At 44.0% G+C, this 26331-nt stretch overlaps 1 protein-coding gene across 7 annotated transcripts in view; it reads right to left on the bottom strand.

Moving 5' to 3' along the window:
- The window catches only part of PUM2 (pumilio RNA binding family member 2), a 128913-nt gene that overhangs the window by 90094 nt on the left and 12488 nt on the right, over nucleotides 1–26331 (bottom strand). The gene's annotated exons all lie outside the window — the stretch shown is intronic.

Below are 26331 nucleotides of genomic sequence, written 5' to 3'. Positions count from 1 at the left end.
CCCCGACCACCATCCCCCGTCATTTTCTTTGGGGGCGTGGGGGTGGCCGTGGAACCCCCATCCCTAGGACTACGCATCCCATGACTTCCAGTAGATGGTGTTCCCTTCCAATTACTTCCTTGTGAGGTCTCTTCCAAAGCATTCAGCACTGCAGAGCCTGTGGAGAGAGCCTGAAAGCTAATGCCTGCCAGGGTAAAGACATTTAAAGCTTATGTCCAAGATGGAGCCTCTTTGGATTCCATCTTGTTTTCCTTCTTCTCCCTGTGTTACCCCCTTTCCTGCCAAAACCTAAGTGCACATGGTCATCTGCTCAGTGCACCCTGCACTATAGATTGCACTCAGTCCAAAACTGTGCACTGGGCACTAAAATGAGCTGCACGCCGCTCAGAAACTGTGCACCCCTCCCTACTGGAGTGTTGCACACGGCACCATTAACTGCACACCACCCTTACCACCTTGAAGGGCTTATAAGCCCTGACCAAGGAAGGGTTCGGGTTCGCCACCGTCCGTATCGTAGCCTGTCAGTCACTGTCTGCTGTTAGTGTCTTTCGTCTCCCGTGGTGATCCATTTTAGTTTGTGGGTTCCAGCAAGAGCTGGAACAGAGGCACCTTCCTTCATTGACTAATCATGTAGCGATACAAATTTAGTCAATTACCCACCTCTTAACATCCTTGATAGAGGGGTGGGGGAAGCTACTGTGAAGAAGCCACTATCTGGGAATGTCTACACTGCCACCCTAGTTCGAACTAGGGTGGCTAATGTAAGCATTTGAACTTGCAAATGAAGCCCGGGATTTAAATATTCCAGGCTTCATTTGCTTGTTCCCGGGTGGGAGCCATTTTTAAATGCCCGTAGTTCGAACTACCCGCCTGCGGCTACACGTGGCATGGACGAGGTAGTTTGAATTAAAGCTCCTAATGCAAACTACTGTTAAACCCCCTGCAAGCTGTTAATACAAGGATAATTATTTACAAAGCTGTGTGTATGTTTCTTAAAATATGAGGACTCCCTCTTGGTAATACATGTTAATGTTGTTAAAATCAGTTCTCGGTCTATTTAAAAGTTGTAATAATTGGGTCCTGATTCACACTAAGCTAGAATGCACATAAACATCAGAAAAGCTTACTGAAATGCATGCTGTGTATGATCCACATTTATTTGAACACAGCCATAAGAGGAATCACATTTCAGGAATCACATTTCAGTAAAGGAATACACATTTCAATGTATTTTTTTGATACTGATAATTAATCCATTTTTTCTTTAGATTCACAACAAATAGCTCTTTTATTTCAGGTAGCCTTCTTGAACAGCCTTATAACAGAAGTAATAAAGCAAAGTGTGGTTTTACTCTAAAAGAGATCACAAAAATTATATTTTTCTCATCACCATAATATTGACCAGACCCCCTGCTTGAAGCAAAGATCAAAGGACTGCTGCTTATTCTGAAGAAAATTAAGAGGTCAGAACTACCTACACAACACCAATGTAGTAGAAGGGGTATTTCCCCTGGTAACCACGTATCTTGCGTCCGGAGGCCACCCAGGTGCACCCTTCATCCCATGTCTGATGCGTCCGTGACCAGCCACACTGATGGGGACTGTCTGACAAATGGAACTCCCACACACACTAGTGATTGGCCATGAGCAGAGGGCCACAATTCCACCAGTGGGTCCACTAGTGCAGACGGGCCCCTCGACCATTCAATTTAAGAACAAACCTACAGTCCCTATCTTGTAAGTATCGGTGGTGCCACCTCCTGTGCTGCATAGTGTGGCACTGTATACCCCAGTGCCGCCAGAGTTGGCTGAGGCTGCCCTGGTGCCATAAAGGTACTCGGCACTGACTGACCTGGTGCCATAAAGGTACTCGGCACCGGTGCCACAGATGGCAAGAGGCTGGGAGCTGGTGTTGGTGACTGGAACAGCTGCTGTGCTCGGGCCTGCACCATGCTCTGTGAGTCCCACGACCCCAATGTCGGTGCTGGTGGGAGGACGCTCGTGCCATGGGAAGGTGCAGGCCCGCACCTGAGGTGCTGGGCCTTCTCCCTCGGCTGTAGTCAGTTCGATGAGCTCTCTTGCTGCATCAAACATCTCTGGGGTAGAGAGATGCTGGATCTCCCCCATCCCTGTAGCCTGCCCCAGGCTCCAAACCTTGTCCGGGCTGCACCTTCTCCTTAGGGCGCACTTCTCCTTAGGGCGCACTTTGTGACCACGTCTCTACGTCGACTAGCCGCTTGAGGCTTTACATCTCTTCGGTGCCTGCGACTGAGTGTCTTCGAGACAGCTGCTTGATGTTTGGCCGGTGCTGCGGCTGACGTGGACGGTGCGCTGTGGACAGAGTGGGGACGCTCCTCACTCTGAGGCTGCAATGCTGACTCTATCAACAGGAGCTTTAGCCTAGAGTCTCTTTCCCTCTTGGTCCTGGGCTTAAATTCTTTACAGATCAAGCAGCTCTCCACTCGATGGGCCTCTCTGAGGCACTTTAAACACGAAAAGTGTGGGTCTCCACAGGGCATAGGCTTTGAGCACGAACTACAGGGCTTAAAGCCTTGGGACCCTGGCATCCCCTCCCCTGACTGGGAGAGGCCAGCTGAGCTCTTTTGTCAACTAATTACACTATCCAACAACTACTTTAACAAGTATTTAACTACTGATTCTAACTATAATACAGGAACAGATGATGAATACAAACTGCTACAGGACAGGCTGATAGCCTTAACACACGTTCCAGCTACCGTCAGGGGCGGTAAGAAGGAACTGAGGGGTTTACTGGCGCCACTCCAGAGGGCTTCCTGCCTAGCCCTGTGGATACTGCTAAGGGAAAAAAGCTCCGGAATCCATGAATGCTGTGCTCGCACACCTAATCAGAATGGACATGAGCAGGCACTCGAAGAAAAACTTTCTATTAAATGGCCACCATTCTTATCTGTCTGTCATGGGATTTTCAACCTCCACACACACTCCTGTGCACGCGTCAATGCGGCCTGGCTCTGTTCAGCATCGCATGGCTCTACTCATGGGGAGGCACTGCCACAGTGGCTGACAGCAGGCATGCGCTGCCTAACCCCTCCCTCCCGCCACAATACAGGTCCCTTTAAAGGGATGGAAACTGAGTCCAGCCCTGCTACATGGGACAACCACAGTCCCTGCACATCACAAGCGGGCAGCCAATGGTAGCTGTGCCAGCGCAGATCAAAGGGGTTTTGGAAACTGCAGAGGAGCAGAAGCATCCAACCTCCCTCCCCAGCTCCCCATGTACCCCCTTGCCCCTACCCAGCCTGTGCCCCCAGCATGCAAATGCCACTGCAGGCAATCCAGGCAGGCCCTCCCTTGGCGCAGGTAAAGCCCCAAAGAAGCCCTGCAAAGGGGGCTGCCATGCATGCCCACAAGCCGGGGGGAGTAACCCACCCATGCAGGCAGACCAAGGGGTGAAGGTACCAGCACAGGGCGCCCTGCAAGCTGCAACAAATCCTTTGTGCCAGCTCAACCATTTGTTGCGTTCAGTCAAGTCCATTCTTTGGAAGCTGCAGAGATCAAAGAAATTGATCCAAACAAATTCATGGCCAACGATGTTTGTCATAAAGACACCTTAGAAGAATTACAATCTTTGAAGCCTTCCTCCTTTTAACCAACAAAACAATTGAGCGATCACCTCAATTCCTTTATCCTTTCCTTAAGCACACAAATGATTCTAATTAACAATGTAGATACCTAGTGTAAAAACATTTTGTAAAAGTCTAGCTCAAAATACATAAGCATATCAAAATGAACCATGGAGTTTATTAGTTGAAACACACTAGATTTAAGACCAAAAAGGAAAAAAAAAAAAAAAAAAAAAAAAAAGGTAACACACTCTTTAAAAAGACACTTTTTAAAAGTGCACCAAAAGACTAAAATTAATAAAAAAGTGTACCATAAATCAAAAATAAAGTTTTAAGCTAGCAATATAGGAGAAAAATTAGATGGCTAACAGTTAGCAGCTACTGTGAATCATACTTAGCCATCCAATTTTTCTCCTATATTGCTAGCTTAAAACTTTTAAAAATACTAACCAGGTACTTATGAAAGTATTTAAAACCATATATTTTTGAGAAAATAATTCACTATGTCTTGTACAGATGTAAGCAACTAGTCGACTTGACTAATTGCTCCCCCCCCCCCCTCGCTTTTCTGCCTCTATCAGAACCAGTGCTGGGGGGAAGCTAGCTTCAAAGCCAGTTCCACCCCCAGCACCGTCTGAGGGGAAGGGGGGGAAAAGCAAGGAACTGGTGGTGCTTCTGCCTTTGAGAAGTAGCAAGAGCAGGGCGCTCTTGTATATTTCAAAAACAGGGAGTGCAGGGTCAACAGGGGACTTCTTAAATCTCCTGCTGGGCCCATGGCACTTCCACCCTTGAAATGTAGCAAGAGCCAGCAGGGCTCTTGCTACATTTCAAAGGCAAAGGTGCCCTTATCGACTAATCGAATAGTCGATGCAAGCTGCATCAACTATTTGATTAGTGGATTATCTAAATGTATCATCCTTAATGTCTTGAGCTCTAGTTCTTGTTATTCTACTTCAAGTTAACTTATGTGATTTATTCATTCTTAATTCATAACCAATATAGCCCAATTCCACCTCAATTCTAGTAATACCAATGCACCCCTCATCTTCTGTAAAGATTGTGTCCTCATTTAAGCCTTGTAAAAACCACAAAGTCAGAGACAGTCACAGCCTTAAAGATCAGAATCATCAGGACTCTATTAATTTAAAAAAAAGCTAATTATATTTAAATGATCTTTTAAAAAATCCTCATTGGGGAAATGGGAAACAAAATTTTGTAGCACCAAACTGTTCCATTACGCAAAACAATGCTTTACAACACTGAAGATATTTATTCTGTTAAAAATCCAAACTCAAATGTTACTGTGTTTCTAGTGACTCTTGGTGCTAGTCAAGTCACAACAAGGCATTTCATTAGCTCAAAAATTAAGGCTCTACAACACCCACTGAATCTATGAAACATCTGAAGAGAAAGACAGACAAAGAACAGCTACAACATTCACCAGCACACAAAGATTTGGGGTACCTAAATGAAACATTTGTATTTACCCTTCTATTTAGTGCAAAACTCCTAACCTTATGGGTCAGAAGGAGGCATCAAGGGGATGAGCTGCAACCTCTCTCTCTTTCCCTAAGAGGTAAAGGAAAAGCAAGTCCCTGCTATATTCTGGCTATATGGAAGGAGGAGCCAAGCATGAAAAAGATTGAGAACTAATGACTTAGCATATTTATGTGTTCATTGCATTATATTACACCAATATATAGCAACAGCCTACACTAAAGATGTTAAATATATGTTATATGGAACTCTAGGACTCTATGCTTGAAATGAAGGAGTCAAAAGCACAGCCTGAAGACTCGATAAATATTACACAGTGGTGTACATTTTGTGTGTCTGAACACAAAGAATACTTCCATCAAAGAATACGTTCTTCAGATAGTGAAAAAAAATTGAACACCAAAGAACCAGAAGAGTTAGCATATTAAAACTAACCTTGAAACATTTATAAAAATAATTCAAGAAACTTACAAAAACATATCAGTGTTAATTGTTAGTAGTAAGTCACTCACTGTATGATAACTCTGACCTAGAATATTGAGGAATATTATGGGAGACTAAACAGATTTTCCAGGAAACACTGAGCATTATTGTTTATACTGCTGTAGTATCTGGGGGGCTTACTGTAGCACCTAGACTCCTGTATCAAGATCAGAGAATCAGAGACTACTAAAACTGCAAGGGACCTCAAGAGATTAAGTCAAGTCAAGTCCCCTGGCCTCATGGCAGTACCAAGCACTATCTAGATCATTCCTGATAGATGCATGTCTAACCTTCTCTTAAACAGCTCCAGTGATGAAGATTCTACAGGCTTCCTAGGCAATTTATTCCAGTGTTTAACCACCCTGACAGTTAGGAACTCTTTTCTAACGTCCAACCTAAACCTCCCTTGCTGCAATTTAAGCCCATTGCTTCCTGTCCTATCATCATAGGCTAAGAAGAAGAATTCCTCCCTCCTCCCTGTAACACCCTTTTAGATACTTGAAAACTGCTATCATGTCCCCTCTGTCGTCTCTTGTCCAAACTAAATAATCCCAATTCCTCTAGCCTTCCCTCATAACTCATATTTTTTAGACTTCAAATCATTTTTGTTGCTCTTCTCTGGACCTTCTCTAGTTTCGCCACATCTTTCTTGAAATGTGGTGCCCAGAAGTGGACACAATACTCCAACTGAGGCCTAATTAGTAGGGGGTAGAGTGGAGGAATGACTTCTCGTGTCTTGCTCACCACACTCCTGTTAATGCATTTCAGAATCTTGTTTCCTTTTTTTGCAACAGTGTCATGCTGTTGACTCATATTTAGCTCGTGGTCCCCTATGACCACTAGATCCATTTCTGCAGTACTGCTTCCTAGACAGTCATTTCCATTCTGTATGTGTGAAATGGATTGTTCCTTCCTAAGTGGAGTACTCTGCATTGTCCTTACTAAACTTCATCCTATTTACTTCAGACCATTTCTCCAGTTTGTCCAGATCCTTTTGGATTATGACCTATCCTCTAAAGAAGCTGCAACCCCTCCCAACTTGGTATCATCTGCAAACTTAAGCCAGCATCTAAATCGATGAAGATACTGAACAGAGCCGGTTCGAAAATGTGTTTCAAAAAAGTCAGTCCCAACAGATGCGAGCCTACTGGCATAACACTTACCCCCTCTAGGGATGTTAAATAGCAGTTAAAAAGCTAATCAAGTAGTCAATGGAATTTCCATCGACTACTTCATTAATTGATAAGTGGGCTTGCATGGTTCTAACTACATTTAAAAGGCAGAAATGCAGCAGGGGACCTGGAATGAGCCGGGTCCCCCACTCTGCCTCCCCTCCCCAGAAATGATGCTGGGGGGGGGGGGGGGAACTACCTTTTAAACCAGCTCCCCACAGCACCATCATCTGCTTCTCTCCCTTTTTCTTCCTCTGATACACTGAAGTGCTGGTAATGCTGCTAGACAATATTGACCTCCTGTGGTCCAGAAAATTCTCTGGTTCAGAACCAGTCAGGTCCCCAAGATGCTGGACTAGAGAGGTTTAACCTATATCTACCTGGTAGTGCAACTGTTGAGCCAAATTAGACTAATAAGTACAGCTCTACCTCTTTGTAGGAGCTGATGAATCATCACCCTCAAGTGACAAAATATTTTTTCCATCTGACCAAGCACATGAAGTGGAATATAAGGACAGAAAATCCTGTTTAATTGGGTAAGCAGTTAAAAATATTGTTTAACCTGTTAAGTGATTAAAGGGGAAGGTGGACAGGGTGGTAGGCAGAGGCTGCAGCAGTCCCTGTCCACAGCAGGCTCTCCACAGGGCTGGAGCATTCCTTAAGGTGACACTCACCAGTTAATTGGTTAAACATTCACATTCCTAGTGTAAAGTCACAATTTTTAATCTCCTCTCTCAAGGATGGAACTCACAATACCACTAAGCTGTTACATATTAAAAAGTGCCACATCAATGGACCATATTAAACTTTACTTTTGTATGATGGAAATAAAGATACCATTGTGCGGGTTAAAAATGTCTCAAATATACTGGCATTTTTTGATTCTTCAAACATTTACATGTCTCAAGAAAAGCTTGGATAGAACCAGAGAGCTTTTTTTACAAGAGCACTCTTTAGTCAGTATTCCCTATAATGTTATTCGGAATCTTGTTTTCCAGTGGTATAGTGGAGGACTTGGGTTTCCTACTTTAAACTGTGGTAAAATTGAAGACAAGTTTAAAAGGAATTACTGCTACCCATTTATTTTATTCCTCAAAAGGAAGTACTTTTTGAATGATATATTTACTTAAAGTAATCTGGACGAAAGCAGGAATACAATTCCTACAATGTCTTGCGAGGCAGCTGTGAAAGAAATCAGCCTTTAACTTCAATAAATATTTGTTACCAAAACAGGAAAACAGAGCTTAAAAGTTTTGACTGGCACAGTTCTTCAAAAAAGTGGATGAAATTATTACTTCTAGACTAAACAGTAAAAACTTTACTGGTAATAAACAAGCTATTGAAAACAACAGGTACCTTTGAATTCAAATAAAAGAAGTTAAGTTAATATATAGAACAAAGTTTTACCAAATTATTCATTTTAATAATAGAATGGAACGCTCTAGGGCAAATTCTGCAACTTTTACATTGAGGGTAGGGATGTAATAGTGTAGTTGATTAACCAATAAGCAAAAGCTTATAGGTTAATGCTATAGACTACATGCATTCCCTTCCTCCACCAGTAAATCTTTTAGCAGACTGGCCAGCAGCCCAACTCACTACTAGCTTGCGATGGGTCTGGGACCTAGCCCTGCTGCAGCTCTGCATTTAAAGGGTAATAGGAGGAGGGCAGGCAGGCAGACTGGCTCAGTTCTGGCTTGCACCAGATCTGGTGCTTAGATATGCCCTCCCCAGACAGGGGCTGCTGCCACCCCACGCTGCTGTCTCTTTATCAGAGGCAGCAGCACAGGGCAACAAGCAGCTGGTCTGCGAGGGAAGCTGTTTTTTAAACGGGCTCCCCTCGTAGGCCAGCTCCCACTTGGCACCCTATGGGGAAAAGATGCCGATACTCCAGGGGAAAAAGTGTTGAGCTCTGACTGGAGGTGCTGGTACTCAGTACCGGGCAGTACAATCACAAAAAAGGGATTGCTCAGGAGTAAGGCTGGAGCACCTTGCTGCCAGCCCGATCCCTGGGGTCTATAGAATAGTAGACTAAATGATAAGAATGTATGAGGTTACTTGACTATTCAATTAACCCGTATTTAACATCCCTAATAGAAGCATCCTAGATTCAGTAAGAAAATTAGTAGAGTAAGGTACTACTCAACATGAATAAGTCATAGAATTGGGCCATTCAGGCCAGGTCTACATGAGAAGGCAAAGTTGAAATAAGGTACACAACTCCATCTAAGTGAACAGTGTAGCTGGATTCCACTTACTGCAGCGCCCCATTGCAGAAGGTCAACAGAAGAAACTCTCCCGTTGACTCCCCTTACTCCTTGCAACCTGGTCGAGTATCAGAGTCAATGGGTGTGTGATCAGCAGTCAATGTAGTGCATCCTTTCTAGACCCACTAAATCGATGCCCAAGAGTGCAACCTCTGCAATGTCAGTCTCCCTCTCTCTAAGTGTAGACAAGGCACAGAAGTGCAATAGCTCTGCATTAAAGAGAGAGCATTTGCTTATGCAACAACGACAAAAATTGATCTGGCAATTTAAAAAAGTTATCTAAAATGGTAAAGAGATGACTGAAAAAACTTAATTTCTGATCAAAATTTTTAGGAATCAGATTATCCACTATTCCCAAGAAATCATTTAATTCCACTTCTCCCCTCCCCCCCCCAATTATGATCCATTTTCTTTCTTCCCTACATCATTCTGTTAAATCAGATGTGGGCAAAAGGGCCTTTGCAAGTCAGATCCGGCACGCCAAGCAGTTGATCCAGCCCGTGGAGGCTCTGCTGTTCCCCCACTCCTAGGCCAATTAAGGAGCACGCAGTGCTTTAAAGCGCCATGTGCTGCTCGTGGGGTGGGAGGAGACATCACACATTCCTCTGCCCCCAAGCGCTGATTGGCCTGGGGGTAGGGGAGCTGCGTAATTTTCCTCCGCCCTCCCTGTGAGGAGCATGCGGAACTTCTAAGTGCTGTATGCTTGCACAGCGTGGGGACAGGGCGAATGAGGCTTCATGCAGCTGCCTTGATTAGCCTGGGGGGGGGGGGTAGAGGAGGAGCAGGTGCGAAGCCTCTTCCTGCCCTGCAAGGAGCACGGAAATGATGCATGCTCCTGTCCCGGGAGGAGCCGCAAAGGGCAGGAGAGGGCTTCATGCGCTCCTCCACCCCGAGCCTTGATTAGCCTGGGAGTGGGAGAGTATGCAAAGCCTCTTCCTGCTCTGCCAGGAGCATGGGTACCTAGTGGGAAAGGGGGGACAAAGGGGCTCTCCCACACCCAGACCAAGCATGGCCAGGGGAAGCCCAGAAGCATCCTGGCCCCATCCCTTCCTGGGTGGCCCGGATCCACTTAAAAAAATTTTCAAGTGACCCCTGGCCAAAAATTATTGCCCACTTCTGTGATAAGTACTATTTACAACTATTGCTTTGTATTCTTCTCCTCCAATATGTTTTGGTTTGCTTTCAATTTCCTTAAGTCTACTGCAACTGTTCTCACCAAGGCTCATGCCCACATTTCTGGGACTCTTTTCTTCCCTGCGTTTAAAGGGAACTGTGACAAACTGGATTTGGACCAAAGAATAATTTAGTTCTTTCATATGACAGCTGAGTTATAGATTCCTAATTATTACTTTTTCACTGTATGAAAATTGTACTAATGAATGAACATTACTAGATATAAGCACATAAAAAGAGAGGGCTCCTGCCCCAAACAGTCTACAGTCCAAGTTTGAGATGAGACAACCGCGGAACATAATCAGGCCAGGAAGCACCAGATAACAATTAGACTAGTAGTTAACATGAAATATACTGGTCATAGCATCTCTGACAATCATTTTTATAGGCAGCATTGCGGAGGACAGTTTTAAGGACTGTGAGGTGGCTTTGCAGATGTGTGCTTGGAACTGCTGTCCCAGATGAGGGACAACATATGTGAAACCATCAAGATGAGTGTTACTAATTTGTTAAATTTGCAGACAAAGTCTAGTATCAATGACAGAGAAAAGAGAAATCAAAACCTTCCTAGTATTTAAAAAAACGAGAGGAGGGATAGGTCACGAAAGGCTTTACAATAAAATAAGTAATTAGTGTAGGATGTGGTGAAGGGTGAGCCAGAGAAGGAATGTAAAGAGAGACAGCTGATGTGACAATTTAAGAAAACTGAATTTTTGACAAATGAGTATGTGAGTACAAAAAAGATATTTTGGCCTTAGAAAGGGTTCAGAAAAGGGCAACTAAAATGATTAGGGGTTTGGAACGGGTCCTATATGAAGAGAGGTTAAAGTGACTGGGACTTTTCAGTTTAGAAAAGAGGAGACTGAGGGGGGATATGATAGAGGTATATAAAATCATGAGTGGTGTGGAGAGGGTGAAGAAAGAAAAGTTCTTCATTAGTTCCCATAATAGAAGGACTAGAGGACACCAAATGAAATTAATGGGTAGCAGGTTTAAAACTAATAAAAGAAAGTTCTTCTTCACAAGGGTGGAGTCAACCTGTGGAACTCCTTGCCAGAGGAGGCTGTGAAGGCTAGGACTATAACAGAGTTTAAAGAGAAGCTAGATAATTTCATGGTGGTTAGGTCCATAAAAGGCTATTAGCCAAGGGATAGAAATGGTGTCCCTGGCCTCTGTCTGTCAGAGGCTGGAGAAGGATGGCAGGAGACAAATAGCTTGATCATTGTGTTCCGTCCACCCCCTCTGGGGCACCTGGTGCTGGCCACTGTCGGCAGACAGGCTACTGGACTAGATGGACCTTTGGTCTGACTCAGTACGGCCATTCTTATGAGTAAAACAGCATGTATAAGGCAGCGGTCCCCAACTTTTCGTGGCTGCCGGTCGCCCGGGGGCGGGGCCACTCACACGCCGTGCTTCCGGAGATGGGGCCACACATGCACCACGCACCCGGGGCTGGCACTGTGCATGTGCAGCACGTTGGGGGGGAAGGGGGAGGGGACACGGAAGCCCAGATGTTTCGGCAGGTGCACATAAATGCCCCGGCAGGTGCCATGGCGTCCACGGGCACCACATTGGGGACCACTGGATTAAGGTAATCAAGTTAATGTAATATACTTAAGTCTTCCATAAGGTACAGGCAGTCCCCGACTTACGTGGATCCGACTTACGTTGGAACCGCACTTACGAACGGGGCTTTTCTCGCCCCAGAGCTCGCGGGCAGCGGGACTGCCCAGAGCGCAGTGGTCCCACCACCGCATCCTCCAGGGCGAGAAACGCTGCTCCAGGTCTCCCTGGTGTGCTGGGGGGGGACTCCCCAGCACAGAAGGGAGACCGGAGCAAAGCCGCACAGGCGGCGGGGTCCCCCACCTCTGCGGCTTTGCTCCTGTCTCCCTGCTGTGCACAACCCGGCAGCACCCCAGCTGCTCTACCCCAGGCGTCCCGCAACAAAAGCCTGGTCTGCTGGGGGGTGGGGGGGGGGCGCGCACTAGCTGCGTCCCCTCCCCCCCAGCAGACCAGGGAGACAGGAGCAAAGCCGCGGAGGCGCAGAGGTCCCGCCGCCTCTGCGGCTTTGCTCCTGTCTCCCTGCTGTGCTGGTGGGGACTCCCCCAGCACAGCAGGGAGACAGGAGCAAAGCCGCAGAGGCGGCGGGACCTCTGCGCCTCCGCGGCTTTGCTCCTGTCTCCCTGGTCTGCTGGGGGGGGGAGGGGGGGAACGCAGCTAGTGCGCCCCCCCCCCAGCAGACCAGGCTTTTGTTGCGGGACGCCTGGGGTAGAGCAGCTGGGGTGCTGCCGGATTGGTCCTGCGGGGACCTACCCGGCAGTGCCCCAGATGTTCTGATCTAGGAGTCCAGATTCAGCTGCTGTTGAAACTGATCAGCGGCTGATTCCAGGAAGCCGGGGGAAGAGCAACTCTGTCTAGGGCTTCCTGTAGTCAGCCGCTGATCAGTTTCAGCAGCAGCTGAATCTGGAGCCAGTTCCGATTTGCATACAAATTCAACTTAAGAACAAACCTATAGTCCCTATCTTGTACGTAACCCGGGGACTGCCTGTATCTGATTTGGCACTGTGCAATATTTTGATAAAAACTAGAACAATGCAAAATTAATAACACGCATATGGATTAAAAACTGACAGTATTTGTAAGTGTGCACTTATTAAGCAGGTGAGTTTTCTAACAAGGTCCACTAGGACTAGTCCTCGGTCTATGCTATTTAAGATTTTTATCAATGACATTGCAGAAAATAAAACTGGTATTATTGGCAGATGAGAGATTGGGAAAGAGGTTAATACCAAAAAGGTCTAGTTCCTAATATTATGATTTGCAAATACAGTAAATCCTCACTTCACATTGTAGTTATGCGGTTGAAAAATGCTACTTTAAGCTGCCCAGCCCTGGCTGGTTGCTGCTCCCCAGGCCAACTTCGGCCGGAGGGAGGAGAGGGGGGGAGAAGAGGAGAAAGGGAGGCTTGTGTTGTCCAACCCTGGCCAGCAGCTACAGTAATGGGGTTGCTGGCCTGCAGATCTCCCCTTGGTGTCTGGCACTGGAGTCCAGTGTTCCCCATACTCGCTGCTCCCCTGCAGTTATTCCAGAGCATAACTATCCCTGCTACCAGATCCCTCCCTTTCTGTATTATGAAAAACAATTGGATTCTATGAACATCGCTAACATAGGAGCTGCATGCTGTTGCTTACATAATTTCTGAAAAAGTAAGGGTGAAGTGTTTTCCTATGGGTAGAGCACTAAACCACGGTGCTTGGGCACACACTTTGAATAGTCAGACACTCGAGCTGTCAGACTAGCACATAGTTTGGCCATCAATATTAGGGAGGCTCTGAGGAGCCTCTCTGACAATGAGGGGGCGTGACATTTCTGTGTGTTGGGGTTGCTTTCTTGCCTCTAAGTCAGGGGTGTCCAAACTTTTTTCAAAGAGGGCCAGATTTGAAGAAGTGAACATGCGTGAGGGCCGACCATTTTGCCTGACATTCTTTGAACCATTAAAATTAAATGCAAATTAACTATTTTATGCAAAGTTTATTGCAAACGGCATACTTTTCATTTCGTCACATGGATGACAAATCTAAACAGGTGTTAAATCACTCTGCCTTTCATATCTGAAGGCCAGATGAAAAAAAAATCCAGGAAGCTGAAATATATGTCAGGAACATTGTAAAGTACATTACATATTATCAACTTTTAAGTTCAAAAAATATGAACAGGAACATAACACCAAGTATACATGTTGTGTCCAAATATATTTATAACTGATTTAGACCAACTGACATTAACTGAGATTTTACAATGTATTCATCTCAATTGAAAAAAAAACTTGCCTAAACTAATGTGAAGGGTGAAACTGAGATCTGGACTGCAGCACAGGAGAGCGCAGGGCACGCTGGCCTCACGGCGGCACGGGGGCAGGGCGAACCCGCAGCTAAGCGGGGGAGCGGGGCTGCGGATGTGCCCTACACGGCAGGCTTTAGGACCGCAGCGGCCGCCATGCACGGCGGCGGCGCAGCCAGAAGCGGCGCGCTGTGCGCGCCAGTTCAGAGGAACACTGGGGAGCCAGGAGAGGGGGAGGAAGCGGGGGCTGTCCCTGCACTCTCAGCCTCAAAGCGGAGGGCCCGCGGGGTCGGAGAGCACAGGGCACGCTGGCCTCACGGCGGCCCGGGGGCAGGGCAAACCCGCAGCCAAGCGGGGGAGCGGGGCTGCGGACGTGCCCTACAGGGCAGGGTCTAGGACTGCGGCGGCGGCGGCAGCGCGGCCTGAAGCGGCACGCTGCACTGCGCGCGCCAGTTTAAAGGAGCACCGGGGAGCCGGGAGAAGCGGGGGCCGTATTAAATCCGACCGCGGGCCGCAATTGGCCCGTGGGCCGGACTTTGGACATGCCTGCTCTAAGTGATACATTCCTATGGTACCAAATGGTTCAGACCAGAGCATTTGGTGTGGGTAATTCAACACAAAATAAAAATTAATGGAAACATATATAACATTTGCCTTTGTTTTTGTAAACCTCACAGCTGTGCTAATATTCAAAGGGGGCTTTCACAGGGAGTGGAGCATAAGGGGAAGAAACCATTACTGGATTGTGATGAGTGGGTGGGGTGGGTGTAAAGAAAGGGCTCCTGGATACAGAATTGCACCTTTGCAGCTGTGAATGGTGTGTGTGGGGGGGGGGGGGGGGGGGAGGCATGGTTGCTGGCAAAAAGGCTCTGCATGGGAGGCCTTTGGTCATGGTCTCTATTATTCATCAGGATTATACTCCTCAGGGTGTCATTTTGGTCCTGAATGAGCTGTAGCTTGCACTCAGTGGTCTCCTGTCTCTGTTTATTGGCCCTAGCTTTTCTCTGCTCCCTTTCCCTATCTTGTCTCCTCTCTCTCCCCCACCTGCCCCATCTCTCTGCTCCCTATTCACAGCTCATCTCTGCTGCTCTTTTTTCTCTGACTTCAATGACTCAACAAATCCTTCCCCAGATCATCCTATGCTTTGCTTCTTTTTCCTCAGTTGCCATTGTCTGTCTGGTGGTGGACAAAATGGCAGAGTTCTCAAGGTCTGGTCTGCAAAAGTAACAATTAACAATAAAGTGACTGCTTTTCATGATCAAGATGGTTACATTTCACTATCATGCATGCCCCTGAAGAAAACATCCCACTTTATTAGATTAGCCTGGAGGCAAACAGATCTTTACAGCCATTGAGATCATGGTGAGTTTTAGAAGTATGGGGAATGTGGAGGGAGGAGGATGATGCTTATGACTCCCCAAGAAAGTACAGACCGTGGTTGTGCAGCCGTTGTACAAGGAAACAATTTCTGTTAATCCTACAGTTGTCCCTAGGGGCTGCAATCCCTTTTGCTAACGTAGCCCTTCCAAAGATTAATAAGTAAACCTGGGCTGAGCTGTTGGAGGCAAGTGTGTGTGGTGGTGGGGAGGGGAGAGGGCAGGGGCAGGGGAAGAGGGAGGAAAGAAATCCCCAGTTTTTATGCAGCCAAAGTGGCACTGGCAGCACACAATGAGGACTGGTTTGGGAAAGTGTTGTACCAGGAGGATGGGGAAACTACAGCCCTGCTATGGAAACTTCGTAACAAGATTAGTAAGTACATCAAGCAAATCTTCTATACCATTTCCAAGGAAGATTCTATTACTATCCATGCTTACACTGATGCTGTGTTTGGCTGTAACACAGACCCAGAGATTGCTAGCCAGCATATAGAAATACAGCCTCTGGTCATCCACCCAATTAGCATCCAACCCTGCCCGCCCACCCACCCACAACAAACCCTGTGTCCCTTCTGTTGCTTCAACACACATCTCTTCTACAATGAGTTGCTGAGTGTCCTCTCAAACATCATTTGAGAACAATTCCTCGCTGCTAGGTACACAGGTTCACCGGACTGACCCTCAACTCCTGGCCCTCTTCAGTCTCTTCATCACCTTGATCTACTGTGCATCTGGGACAAGTATTTCTGGCTCTATTCTCTGAGAACTATCCACAGTGTCCCAGGGTTCAGTCATGGGGTCCCCACGCAGGACTCCGCCCAGTTATTTATAAAACAAGCACATTTTGGGTGTAGCACCAGAGCAGCTGTTTCCCTCCTTTGCTTTGTGGTAGGCTTGCTGGAGTTCCTTGATCTTGGCTTTGCACTGTAGGGTGTCTCACTCAAAGCCCCTCTGACACAGGACTAAAGAAATGCAACAATACGTGTCCCAGTTCTTACGGGTCACTTGCAACTCTATTTGCACCAAGTCCCCCCCCCCCCCCCCCCCATCACCACCACCAATTAGAACCAAAAGCTCTGCATTGCTCCAAGCAGGAGAGTGTCTGGATCAATGGTTACCATCCCTGTTTCCTTGAGAAGATGTTCTGTGGACCACTACATCATGTGCCACAGACACAGGAATTTAAGTTTCCCAGAGCTTGCAAGCACAGGAGAAGAGCATCTCTACTTATAAACATTACGTGTTTGAAAGGCATCTGAGTTGAAGGTAATGTCCAAAGTGGCTAAACATGGTATTGTGGGATATATGCAGGAGTCTAATAATCAGGGCTTGCCGAGCGGCGGTGAGCCCCGCTCGCCAGCCACGTGGTTCTGCGCTCTGCGCATGCGCAAATCACTCTGCACCGGCTCTGGGATGTAATCTACTCGCCACGGGTGAATAGATTACATTGTTTGTCGAGCCCTGCTAATAATCTTAAAAACCCTACCTAGTACACACTGCATGACTGTTCACAGCGCAGAAACAAAAGTCCCTTATGGGGCTGCAAGTTTTTAGTTGCCAAAAACAGGCATATGTCATAATATTTGTAGACCCTCTGAGGTTTGTGTCATCAAAAGGCAGTTGTTGGTGGGAAAACATGCAAATGTAGACAAGCCCTTACACGCTATACAAAGTCATTTAGAACGAAATCATCTAATGAGACAGCTTTCCACACTGTCAGTTTTGTTATTCGGTGGAGACTCACATTGCAAGTCCTAATTGACAACTTTTATCCTGAAAAATGGATTGTTTTGTAATAAGAAAAGGAAGTTTGGAAACAGTCATCAAATCCACCTGTATCTGAAAATGAAAATACATGTATGTTTTCTGCAGCAGAAAGTTCTATAACATATTTCTTCCACATCAACCTTGTCTGAACCATCTACAAAAAGAAAACTAACATGGATAAGCCGGTATAATGTTGCTTTTAAAAAATATTTCATCAAACCAGGATGCAAAGGTCCAGTGTTCTAGTTACAGCAAGGTGCTTGCAAACAAGTATATCGAAGTTAAAGAGACAGAAACAAAAATGAAGGAAAGTCACTGATAAGCCTTTTGAATATTTTCAATGGGAATTAAAGTTTATCAGCCTAAGTTATTAGTTGGTAAATTACTCTGAATAAGATCACTGACACACTTAGTGGCATGCCATGCAGCAAAAAAGAAAACAACCCATACAGATATTACAAAACCTTATCCTTCAAGCATCTCTTGAAAGGGTATGTACAATTTTCAATTAGAAGTCTGCTGAAAAATTGAGACTTATTCCTCTCAGTGGTAACACAGTGTCCCAGTGAATAACTGATATTGCATAGCACTTGGAAGCCCTACTATACTTATACAGTAGTTAGCAGGGGATTTTGCCATCCAACTTGACAAAAGTGCTGATATTTCAAATTGTGTAACAGTTTATATGAGGTATGTACAGCAAAATGACTTTAAGAAAGGTTTGCTGCTTTATCTGACTTCACCAATAAATAAAATAGGAGCACAGATCTTCAAAGCAATGCATGACCGCATAATTGGAAAATACACAATCGTCTGGGTTAATTGCAAAGGAATTACAAGTGTTAATACAGCAAACGTCAGATAGAAAGAATGGAGTTGTAAAAAAAAATATGAGGCAGCTGCCTATGATATTTAGAATCACTGTTTCATTCACCCCAAACATTTGATGCCAATGAGTATTTCCCCTATAATACAATAGCTCTGAAGGAAGTAGTGAAAATGATTAATTTAAGGAAGCTCTATGAAGAGCAGGCTTTTTAAAGCATTATGCTCAGAAATAGGAGCAGAGCATACTTATTTTACTATTTCACACTGAAGAACAATGGCTGGTATGGGGCAGAGTACTTACAAATTTAGGAATGATTATTTCTTTACCAGAAATATACGGAAGTTGGAATGTCTAGCTGACTTTTTTTTCAACTTTAAACAAACTGAATTTGAAGTTACAAGGATAAGGCAAAGATTTATTTAGACACTGAATAGATACGAGTATCCAAAAGTCATTAGCACTGTGGCAAGCACAACTGAAAGGTAATCATCAACGCTACTGTATGTTCCCAAAACTGTTACAGCATGCTGAGGAGAACAGCACCAGTGAAGAAAAAGTGAAAAATGAAAAGTGTCACACAGTTTCATCTCACTGCTCTGTCTGACACGTTGAGTTGCCATTTCCCTCCACTGGGGTTTGAAAATTTGAATGAAAAGTGTTGGCTGAAAAATTCTTTTGCTTTTGAAAAATCCTGAATCAATAAGAGCTAAACTTGATGCCTGAGCAAGAAGAAACGCTACTGCAACTCACCAATGATAGTACATTCAAAACATCTCATAAATCATTAAATCTGACATTGTTTTGTATAAATGTTTTCAAAGAATATCCACTGTTAAAGTAATATTAGTTATCTGTTGTTGTTATGGTTCTCAAGCTACACATGAAAACTGGGATTTCTGATTCTGAAAAGGTTAAAAAAAAGGAAGAAATCAACTCAACAATGCACCTGATATACTGAGAACAGAAACAATAGGCTGCCCACCTGTCACATGAAGCAAAAGAAACTCAAACTCTCTTTTACTATGCTTAAAAAAAAAAAAAAAAAAAAAGCAGTTATGTAGCACCTAAAAGATTAACAAAATAGTTTATTAGGCCCTGATGAGCTTTCATGGGGCACGCCCACTTCTTCAGATCATATTCTGAAAGTGAATAGGCATGACCATTTTATAACAGAGGGATACAATGAAAGAAGGTAAGAAAATTACAAACAGACAATTTAGCTACACCAGTGGTCCCCAACCTTTTGGGGCTGCTACACGCTCGGGACCAGTGCCACACTTCCGGGGCCCGGGGCGCAAAAATGTCTTGGGGCGGCCCTGGTCAATCGGCGGACGCACATACATACCCCGGTGGGCGCCATGGCACCCGAGGGCACCATGCTGGGGACCACTGAACTACACAGAACAAAAGGTAGCGGTGAGGGAGGAAGAGGGAGAGTGACAAGGATGGAGGAAATTGCTTATTGTAAATTAAGTGACTAATTTGGGGTCACTACAGATATCAAAAGGCGGGGAGGCTGTCTTTGTAATGTGTAGAGATAATTATCTCAATTAAGGCTCATTTGAACGTGTCAAATTTTAGCATAAATAAAAGTCCTGAGGTCTCCCTCTAATCTGGTGTTAAAGTCTTTGTTGTAAGATGCATGTTGTCAGTTCTTTAAGAGAATGACCAATTGGATTGAAATGCTGATTGACAGGTTTGTGTGTGTGTAGATTTCTGATGTCTGACCTGTGAGCATTAATTGTTTGGAGAAGTGACTGACTAGTTTGCCAATATACATCGCAGAGGGGCATTGCTGGCACATACTGGCATATATCACATTGCTGGACGTACAGGAATATGAGCCGAGATAATTATTATCTTACACATTACAAAGACAGCCTCCCCACCTTTTGATATTTATAATGACCCCAGATTAGCCACTCAACTCCTACAATAAGCAATTTTCTCTTTCCTTGTTGCTTCCAACTTTTCTATGTAGCTGAATTGTCAGTTTGTAATTTTCTTACCTTCTTTCAATGTATCCCTCTGTTATAAAACGGTCAGGCCTATTCACTTTCAGAATATGATCTGAAAAAGTGGGTCTGCCCCACAAAAGCTCATCACCTAATGACCTATTTTGTTAGTCTTTAAAGTGCTACATGACTTTCAGACTAACACAACTATCTCTCAGTACTTAAAAATGTTTTACAAGAAACATTGATATCTAATTTTAGTTATTACCTGACATGAAGTTGCAAAAACTAGCAGGTATTGATTGCCCTTTGTGATTTTATGAGGTCTAGTCAGAAAACCCCATATTGAGTCGCTGGGATAAGTTTCTTTCAGTGGGTTGCGAGAAAAGAAAGTCTGAAAACCATCCCTGGTGATCCCTCCTAACTCTACAGTTACTTCTCACAACAAAATCTGAAAGTTGCTACAATTACTTGTGTCGCTACTGCTACCACCAATTCCTGTTTCCCCATTCAATGGGAGCTAGAATAGCTTTTTTTTTTTTTTAAACTTAAATAAGAGATTTTCTTTTGTCCCAATCCTGCTAACATCACTGACTGAAACAGCTTCTCATGACTATATTATGAGAGGGAGCTCTAGTCTCACTATTTCTTAATTTGAATAATACTAAATAGGAATAAGTAAGTAGAGGGTAAGTTTAGAAGATAGGATACACAAAGAACAAGTTAAAAATCACTTAGGAAAGTTAGATGTCAGCAAGTCACCAGGTCCTGATGAAATGCATCCCAGGATACTCAAGGAGCTGATAGAGGAGGTATCTGAGCCTTTGAAAAATCATGCTATGATCTTTGAAAAATCATGGCAGACAGGGGAGATTCCAGAAGACTGGAAAAGGGCAAATATTGTGCCCATCTATAAAAAGGGGAATAAGAACAACCCAGGAAACTACAGACCAGTCAGTTTAACGTCTGTCCCGGGGAAGATAATGGAGCAGGTAATTAAGGAAATCATATGCAAACACTTGGAAGGTAATAAAGTGATAGAGAATAGCCAGCATGGGTTTGTGAAGAACAAGTCATGCCAAACTAATCTGATAGCTTTCTTTGATAGGATAACGAGTCTTGTGGATAAGGGAGAAGCGGTGGATGTCATATACCTAGACTTTAGTAAGGCATTTGATACGGTCTCGCATGATATTCTTATTGATAAACCAGGCAAATATAACTTAGATAGGGCCCGATAAGGTGGGTGCATAACTGGCTGGATAACCGTAGACAGAGAGTTGTTGTTAACGGTGCTAAATCCTGCTGGAAAGGGATAACAAGTGGAGTTCCTCAAGGGTCTGTTTTGGGACCCGTACTGTTCAATATCTTCATCAATGATGTAGATATTGGGATAGAGAGTACGCTTATTAAGTTTGCAGATGATACCAAACTGGGTGGGGTTGCAACTTCTTTGGAGGATAGGGACATAATTCAAAATGACCTTAGCAAGTTAGAGAAATGGTCAGAGGTAAACAGGATGAGGTTTAATAAAGAGAAATGCAAAGTGCTCCACTTAGGAAGGAACAATCAGTTCCATACATACAAGATGGGAAGCGACTGCCTAGGAAGAAGCATGGCGGAAAGGGATCTAGGGGTCATAGTGGACCACAAGTTGAATATGAGTCAACAGTGTGATGCTGTTGCAAAAAAAGCAAATATGATTCTAGGTTGTATCAACAGGTGTGTTGTAAGCAAAACTCGAAGTCATTCTGCCGCTCTACTCTGCACTAATTAGGCCTCAGCTGGAGTACTGTGTCCAGTTCTGGGCGCCACATTTCAAGAAAGATGTGGAGAAATTGGAAAGGGTACAGAGAAGAGCGACAAGAATGATTAAAGGTTTAGAGAACATGACCTATGAAGCCAGGCTTCATGAACTGGGCTTGTTTAGTTTGGAAAAAAGAAGATTAAGGGGGGAACATGATAGCGGTTTTCAAATATCTAAAAGGGTGTCACAAGGAGGAAGGAGAAAATTTGTTCCTCTTGGTTTCTGAGGACAGGACAAGGAGAAATGGGCTTAAAGTGCAGCAGGGGAGGTTTAGATTGGACATTAGGAAAAAATTCCTAACTGTCAGGGTGGTCAAATATTGGAATAAATTGCCAAGGGAGGTGGTGGAATCTCCCTCTCTGGAGATATTTAAGAACAGGTTAGATAGACATCTGTCAGGGATGGTGTAGACGGAGCTTGGTCCTGTCTTGAGGGTGGGGGGCTGGACTCGATGACCTCTCGAGGTCCCTTCCAGTCCTATTAGTCTATGATTCTATGAAAGGAGTATTTTAAAATTTGTTCAAAAAGATAATACGCATGTATTTCATAACCTGAAAGAGCTAAAAAGACATCTGGAAAAACAGTAAGTATATCTTAATAAATTATATCCATTTCACATTTTAAAACTTCAATTTCAATTTAAAAAAAAATTTCTGAGATTCTCCTAAAGAATCCAGAGTTTATTTTGACAGTGTGCTTGAAAATTACAAGTAGTGTTACGTACACACAAACTATCCATTTCAGATGGAATTCAAGTTAAAAAATTCTTATTAGGCATGAACTAAGAATGGATTACCAAGATATTGGCATTCTATTTGGGCAACTAGTGATGGCTCTGTTCAAAATGTAGGCAAGAATCTTTTTATGTAATTAAATCTAAGGGTACGTCTAGACTACATGCCTCTGTCATCAGAGGCATGTAGATTAGGCTTCCAGACATAGCAAAATGACGCGGCGATTTAAATAATCGCTTTATTTAAATTTACACAGCTGCCACGCTGAGCCGACAAACAGCTGATCAGCTGTTTGTCAGCTCAGCGCGGCAGCCGTGTAAATTTAAATGAAGCGGTGATTATTTAAATCGCCGCTTCATTTTGCTATGTCTGGTAGCCTAATCTACATGCCTCTGTCGCCAGAGGCATGTAGTCTAGATGTACCCTTACATTACTCTAGCAAAAAATGTAATTAGAAATCAATTCTTAAAATTTTTGCTAGATTCCCAGTAACATTTTTTAAGTAATACACCTATGCAACTGGAAGAACAAATGACTTTACAGTTATCCTTGCATGGGAACTACAGGAAAATTATTATGTGGGAAGCATTCACCTGATGTCAATGGCTAATTCCAACAATGCTCCAAAAGAAGGTGAAACTCCTGTGGTCTACTGTGGAATTTTTCCCCTCCAATCTCAAATTTGGCAAATACATTAGCACAACATGTTTAAGCAAAACAAATATTTAAGTATGCAATATGTCTTAAAATCCAAGATACCATGATTGCCCAATTAATCTTGGTGTAGAAAATTCCAAATATTTGTATTTAAGAAACTGTTTCACATGCAATCTAAACTGCTGATTCTATTGTTGCTAATATTTAAGTTTCTAATAATGCTCATGTGTTTCCCCATACTTGTATAGTTCCACATACTGCAGTTTCTCCCCCAACTTGTGCATGAAATAAGCTCTTCAACCATTAGTAACAAACTCGCTTACTTTTGGTAAGTTTATATTGCAGTTGCTTTCTATATTGTCTCTAAAGCAGTGGTCTCCAACCTTTTTACACTCTAGATCACTTTTTAAATCTCAAAACAGGTGAAGAACTACTGCCCCGCCCCTTCCTTGAAGCCCCGCCTTCTCTATTCTCCTCCTGTCCATCACTTGCTATCCCCAGCCCTTACTTACACACTGATAAACAGTTTATTTTTACATTATGTGATACATACAATTAAAGTCACGTGTTTATAGTTATGAAATAAATGGTCTGGTTTTTATTCATGCTATTTAAATCTAAAATGAAGCATTTATAATTATACATTTTGTGGGGACAGAGTTCTGCGGCTAGGGGCAGGGGAGAGGGAACAGGGTGCTGGGAGGGCAGAGGACAGGGTTCTGCAGCAGGGACAGAGTACCAGTAGAGACAGGTTTTTGCAGCTGGGGACAGGGTGCCAGTGGGGACAGAGTTCGGGGAGTGGGGACAGCATTCTGTAATTGAGGACAGGAGAGTGGGGACAGCGTTCTGTGGCTGGGCATCTCCCTCCTCCCAGGATTCTCTCCTCTCCCCTCCCTTCCCCCCCCCCCCCCCCCAGGGAAACCAGCCAGCTCTGCCATGGCTTCCTGGAGTCAGCCGCTGATCAGTATCAGCAGCGGCTGACTTGGGGACATCTGAGGCAGAGCAGCTGGGGTGCTGCCGGGTTGGTCCAGTAGCGCCGAGGAGTGGCGCTGTGGGACCAATCCGGCAGCACTCCAGCTGCTCTGCCCCAGGCGTCCCCAAGAGCAGCTGGGGTGCTGCCGGGTTGGTCTCACTGTGCCAAGGGTTGGTGCTACCGGACCAACGAGGCAGCAGTCCAGCTGCTCTGCTGCAGGCGTCCCCGATTCAGCTGCTGCTGAAACTGACCAGCAGCGGCTGAATCAGGGACACCTGGGGCAGAGCCGGACTATCGGAAGGGGGAGGCTATGAGGGGGTCTGGGGTGGCATCCTCCCCCTCTCATAGCCCCCCCTTCTGATAGTCCGGCATATTTGATAATCCAGCACCCCCTGGGGCCTACAGGTGCCGGATTATCAGAAGTTTACTGTAGTCAGAGGATGGGATGTCGTTTCCTTAGCAATCTTCTAAGAAATTTAGATTAAGGGGCATAACTACATTGTCCTTTATTCACTACTAAGCTGACAAATTAAAATAATTTTAGTAAACTTAGAACCTATTTTCCTTTGGAAAAGATGCATTGGTTTATCCCTACTGCCTCATGCTCTCCTGCTATAATTCTATTTTAAAATTATAATTACAATCAATTTTTAGCTACTGAAGGCTTATTAGATCTAATTCCCAAGATTTGCCCATGTGCTTTATTTTTTTAAAGACATATGTATATTTGCTATTTCCAGTACTCTGCAATATTAATTGACTTTAGTGACAGGCTGCATATTTTTATTAGCAGTTCAGACACTTTATTCTTAAATACCATTCAGTCAGGTGACCTGATCTTTAATCAACTGACTCCAGTGTCTCACTAACAATGTTATATTTATTGCCTGAAAATTGTTAAGTCCAGTATGGGTGATCCACTAATATTCTTTGGTTGAAGAATGGGGAAATGTTAACTTTTCTGCATGGTCCTCAATCTCCATAACTGTCTCTGAACTAACCATTCCTCTTGCTAATGTTATTACTACTGTTATTCTAAAATTTCTTGATATTTGCTTTCTGATTAATTGCACTTAACATTTCTCCCAAGTTTTCTAGTTTCCATTTTGCCTATAATAGTTTTGCCCCTTTCTACTGGCTTCATTTGAGCCGTGTTTCTTCAACTTGAAACATACCATTTTTATCCATACAGTTAATTTTCTTTCCTTCCTGCTTCCTTTGTTGTTTAGGCATATTCATACACTCTGAGTCAGTTTGATACGCTTAAGTAATCCATACTGAAACTATTTTAATTTACTCATATTGAATGTCAGAGTCATTTTACTACCATCATTTTTATGCAGTCTAAAGATGTCTGAACATCCCTCTCTTTCATCTCTAATCCAAATGTGCTGATAGTTTCCTAACCCATGCATATAGAAAGGAATGATAACAACTAAATTCTTTCAGGGCTTTTAGATGTTCTAGAGTTGTGGGAATCTCACTCTGGTAAATATGAACGTAGTTCCTATCTTCACATCCGCATTTGTAAAATAGATGTGTGAATTTTTGTCCACAAAGAACATTGCAACTTTTAAGGCACATAGAACAGCACTAGGGAAGTCTATTGATCTGTTCTTTCATGGCAATTTCCTATTTTTGAGGTTATCGAAGAGGGAAAAGCAGCAAAAATGGCAGAACACAAAGGAGATATGGCTCAATTACATAGGTTAGAAAAGTATTACCGCTACCAAGCAATTAAAGGTAAATAAACAAGAGTAAAATAAATTTCCCCTTTATGATGCATAAAACAAAATATTTTCAAGAACCAGTTTTTTTCCCTGGAGGCCTTTTTTAAAAACATTAGATATGGAATGTTTACATTTACCTCTCTCTCCTGGACAAATGTGGCAATACACTAAAGGATCTAAATAGTGTTATTACCCAAAGTGAATCTAAGCTGAAGCTTTTTCTGCCCTCTGGACTTGGGGGGGGGGGGAGGAAGGGGGGAGAGAGAGAATATATGCCACTTCTTACTTGTCTAAGAATAGCTTAATACACGAATACACATACAGATTGTATCACCCTGTAAAACTGTAATACAAAAATCAATTGGCCTAGGTGCACAATCTAGTTGCCCACTACACCTGATGAAGTAGCAAAGATGATGGGAAAAAAGCTACAGGTTGCACCTCTGAAATCCAGCACATTCTGGTC

The sequence above is a fragment of the Pelodiscus sinensis genome, chromosome 3 (assembly GCF_049634645.1).
Source record: "Pelodiscus sinensis isolate JC-2024 chromosome 3, ASM4963464v1, whole genome shotgun sequence".
NCBI classification, from domain to species: Eukaryota; Metazoa; Chordata; order Testudines; family Trionychidae; genus Pelodiscus; species Pelodiscus sinensis.
This window is presented reverse-complemented; position numbering and strand designations above follow the sequence as displayed.